At 37.7% G+C, this 5,000-nt stretch overlaps 1 protein-coding gene across 3 annotated transcripts in view; it reads right to left on the bottom strand.

Moving 5' to 3' along the window:
• LOC138052738 (uncharacterized) overlaps positions 1-5,000 on the bottom strand; it is a 43,086-nt gene that overhangs the window by 30,962 nt on the left and 7,124 nt on the right. For 2 of the 3 annotated variants that reach the window (XR_011133145.1, XM_068899298.1), the window contains exon 3: positions 2,228-2,289. The exons of the other annotated variant lie outside the window; for it this stretch is intronic. The gene's annotated coding sequence lies outside the window, so the exon portion shown is untranslated. The remainder of the gene's footprint in view (positions 1-2,227; positions 2,290-5,000) is intronic. 3 annotated transcript variants of the gene reach the window in all.

Here is a 5,000-nt window from a genome sequence, read left to right as displayed (position 1 = left end):
AATTCGCTATAGCGCCTTCAAGATTTTCACGCTCAGTCCAATCGGCTTCGAGCTGAAATAAGGATTTCCTTGACCGACCTTTAGGTTCTCTTGGCTCTGGTACTTGTTGTGGAATATCCTTTATTTTCTTTGAGTTAGGTGTCGATCCGCTGGGGGAATTTCCATGGAGCCTCTTAATTCCACCTTCCGTAGACTCCGAATTGCCCTCGTCGATCCTGGCTTTGACAGCACTTTCAAGTTCATGGAACATCGTGCAGCAATTGAAAATTTTTCTTGCACATTTTTTGCAAGCTGACCTGGATTCTTCGCTCGCTGCATTACAAATATCTATCCCAACGCTTCTGAGTAAGTCCGACAACACGATACTGCCGGCAGTGTACGATTTTTTTTCCGTTAACTCTCGATTTCTTGTGGCCTTGCATAACGGCACAGCCCCAGCTGGTAGACTTTCACCACAAAGATAACATTTTTTACTTTTTTTAGCGAGCGCCATCTGAACATCGCCGTGTAATTTTCTTTTCTCTTCCCGTGAGAGACGAGGGATAATACGGAGAGGGCACGATCTCAGGCTACTTTTCCCTTGTGCGGGCAGACTTTTTTCGCGCCTCGTTGAAATGAGATTCCCGCCAATGTACGCAGAGCGGCTGACTTCTGGTAAATGCTGATTGGCCCATTAACTTGACAGGTAGAGCTGACATTTGTTTATTTAAATTAGAGGGCGGCTGGCGGCATGTTAAATAAATGTATCAGGCGTTATTTTTTTTTTCCTCTCGCCTCGTCCGCCCTTGATAAAAAAATTAAAAAAAAACGCCTGATCGCAGGTTACTTACAACAGTGCGAACTTTGCAAGGAGGCGTCACTGTCAATCAAATTTACACATCCTGATTGACGGACAATTTGTAAAAAAACTTTGTTGGGTGGCCATGGTAAGGCACGTCGCACTGTAACAAGAGAAAGTTTTAATAATGTTATTATTAGTCTGTTAAAGCTTTCTTGACTGAAAATAGCGGTGAAATGGTGACTAAACCGGCAGAGAAACCAGAGTGGTATTTTTCTGAAAGTCAATCGTCGCCTGTTTACAAGCTGGTAAAATGACAAGTTACGTTTTTCTCTGCTTCCCCCATTAACAAAGAAAAACAAACTAAAATGGCTTTTGAAGGGATATCAGCTGTAAAGACAACTACAGAATGCCATGCTGTATATCAACATAATTTATCATATTGAAATGTTTTTAATAAAATTTATTTATTGATCCTGTCATTTCATCTTTCCCTTGGGTTCCAGTTCGCATTGACGGTACACAAGGTATGAGGTACATGTAACTAATGGACTTGTTTGTTCATTTGATGAGATGAGAAGTGTTGGCATTTGTCAATAACCAAATAGAACTTCAACACATTTTGTTTTCCTGCAACTCAAACATCAAGAGCAATAACTCGATAAAGATGTATGTAGACTTTTTTTGCCATACATTTCACGTTTACCTCTGGCAACTAAAACCCTTGATAGCTCTTACACTTAAATCTTGACTTTCAAGGTGGGAAACTTTCTTTCTTGAAAAGAAGATGGCAGGTGCGGATGATAATTTCGATGTAGGTCTGTTGACTTTGACATACAGGTATAACCGGGCAGACAAGTGTTGTTGGTTTCGTAATTTTACGTATCCTACACTGACCCGTACAGTGTCAGCAATCTTTTGTTGCGTAAGCCCATCGTGGTGGAGATTGAGGATTTGTTCCCAGTACATCTGAGGTAAAGCTCTTCCTTCATCGTATACACATAGGCCAAGTTGATTATTGATCCTAACATTACAGTGCCCTGACATAGGGTTGGTGGAAGACTTCTATTGTGCATTCCAATTCGATCAATTACGAAAAAGAAATTCTGACCAAGAAATCTTTCTTAGCCTCGGAATTGGCTGGTCCGTAGTTCATGACTTGTTTAGAATTTAAGCCAGCTTTATGATTGGACGTCCCAAAAGAATGTCAAAGTTATTGTTTTCCAGAACGTTTCTGATTGGTCAGTGTTGGGGAAAAATGCAAAAAAAAGTCTCAATCATTCGTGGTTCGAGTGTCCACGCCGTAAAGTGGAAGGAAGAAAATTCTTTGTTGTGTTGCATGACAGTGTCTGCCAAACCACAGCAGTGCACCTGCATTATCAAGTCTCAAAAGCTTGGGTAAGTGGTGCACATGAATTTGACTACTTACTGTACTAACGTAAGACTTACATTGGCATGTTAAGCCCAGGGGCTACTGAGCTGTTAGGAGGGGGCCGCATTCCACCATAGTTCTAAGGAAAGGAAACAACTGTATTAATATTATAACTGTACAAGACTATATTGTTATAAACAAAGGAGACTAATGTCACGCATGCGCATTATCAATGGCAAATTCAATTTTATTTGCATTGTGATTGGTTGAAAACCTTCGAGACAGTCTTAGAACGCGGGAAGAAAAGATGTCGACGCCGTCGCTAGTTGTAGGTTTTATTGCATTCACTTTCAATGCTATCTATGCACTTGTGGTACAAATACCGAAAGAAGATGGACAAAAGCTAGAAAGACCTCGGCAATTCCTTCTACTTGGGAAAGTCCTTTATCTCGGATGAAATGAAACATGCTTAGATCGGCTGTTTTAGAATGATGCGGTGTGCTCAGACTTGTCAAAGAATTGCGCGAAGTTGGAAAAATTTTGCCTTATTTGCAACGCGTATGGTCATGATTGAATGTGCAAATCACAATATTGAATAATGTTACGTATTAAAGTAACTGGAACCGGCATTAAAATTTTCCGCTGTGGTTTTTTCACGTGGATACCCGCGCTTGAAGTGAATGCAAAACAAATTTGCCAGGTTGACGGGATTTGCTTATGGCGCGTCAGTCGTAAATGAGCTGGTAAACCGTTCAAAGGATGTCACAGCTTAAAATTTATCAATGAATGGAGTTAAGGTAAGTAACAGAAAAACATGACAGAAGAATTTCGTTTGTTCTCTCTTTGACGCGAATACATCCTATCCGGACGAAAGAGTCATTTTGCAAAATGTCAATCGGTTTACAGCTTTTTCTGTTAAAACCGAACTCGGTCATTAAGAGTACAGGACTTTTGTCTCCGACGTTCGTCCACGAAAAGCCGTCAACAGGTGATATTTTGTGAGCCAAAGATAAGGTCTGACTAGAGATACTCCCGGTAAAAGTGGCACAGCGAATACTGAACCCCGACGTTTCGACTTCTTCGTTTACCAAAGTGCTTTTCTTTGTCGACGAAACAGTGCTTGTTTTTTCCACCATCAAGTGTTATTTTCTCTGGACTAAGACATCAAAAGTCTCTGTACTGTTAATGTGTGATTTTCATACCGTCTGGACATTTTTTTGTCTTTTCTCCTCTTGAAATGTGAACTACAACCGTGTATATTTGACGCGCAACTGAAATTTTCTTACCCCAAATCAGACAATGGCGTCAGTGTTCACGTTACTTTCGGTCAAATCTCAGCAAATATGTCTTTGTCCAGCGATCGCCATTAGTATGGAACGCACATATTTGTGAAGAATCGAACTGCTTTGAAAGTTTTCCTTCAAAAGTGGCAGGGCGCACGAAAATGCCCTGTGAAAGTAAACCTAAATTTCATCGAAACTTGGCACTTTGTGATGCGTTGATTCAACTCTGGGTCAAATTCTTGAGATGCAATGCATTCTTAAATGCAATGTACTGCAAATAAGACTCTTGCTTTTATTGCAATAAATATTAGTCCCAGCTATTAAAAATTATACTTAATTACATAAAAAATGTTTAGTTAGTGTAGTAATATTTACAAATAAAAATGCCTGCTTACCACAACTTTGCACTGCACTTTTCGATTTGATAAATTTCTTACTTTAAATTTGAGGGAAACTGTAGTAATTGAAATTTTAAAGATAATTACAAACTGTATAGTAAAATTTACATGACAAGTAATTATTGTAAAATATAATAATTTTGTTCATGATGATTTACATGATAAGTAATTGTACATTATATTTTGTAAATAATGTATATTTTAAAATTTTCATTGCCTTGTGTGGCTGCCTTGCATGGGTGTGTGTGTCACTATTTGCACCTTTCTGCTTTTGGAATCCCATTTAATAAATAATACAAATATAACAATTCTTTAAACTTTGTACAGTGAATTATTTTACCTTTGTCTGCACATTCAAGTTTTATGAGACATGTGACTGTGTGCAAGGAATGGCAGCAAAAATAAACAAAAACCAGGTCAATTAAATTTTTTGACACACAAAACAGCCATAATATTCAGGTATACCTTCTCTTCAATTTCTTCTGCAAGTTTTTTGCAGTTACTATAAGTTGCCATACACCAAGAATGAAGTAAAAAATAAATTTAATGAACACAAAATGGTGTGTGATGTTCCACCATCATAAATCAATGTATATTGATTACTTAACACTGTTGGAATCAATATTAAATTTTATTGGGACATATTAGTTATTAAATACTGGCTCAATTACTGATACGGTAATATTATTGACGTACTATATTTAATAATATTATAATATAAATCCCTTTCACCCCTAAACCGGCCAAAACCGGCCATACTTGGTATTTTACTCTTCAATAGGGAACCCCTACGGGTCAATGGGTTAATTAATAGACTAAAAACATTTAAGATCAATGGCTGCACATTTTGTACACTTTCATCCTGGTTTAGATAAATTTACTTTATTCTCTGCAGTGAGATAGTAACTTACCACAAAAGTGAGCAATGAATATGAATAAGCATAAACTGCCCACATCGAAATTAATGAGTAGTTAATATTGTATCAGAGTTCTATCACAAAGTCTCCTTGGCCTTTAATTGTCCTTTTAATTTTAAACATTGCACAGAAGACAAGACCTACTTTATGTATTTCCAGACATCCCAATTTTAATTGTACATTTAATGTGGGTGTAATTTTACATCTTCAAATGGTCAAGTGAAATTTTTACCTCCCCAAAGAGAACTCATT

This window comes from Montipora capricornis, chromosome 6, assembly GCF_036669925.1.
Source record: "Montipora capricornis isolate CH-2021 chromosome 6, ASM3666992v2, whole genome shotgun sequence".
NCBI classification, from domain to species: domain Eukaryota; kingdom Metazoa; phylum Cnidaria; class Anthozoa; order Scleractinia; family Acroporidae; genus Montipora; species Montipora capricornis.
This window is presented reverse-complemented; position numbering and strand designations above follow the sequence as displayed.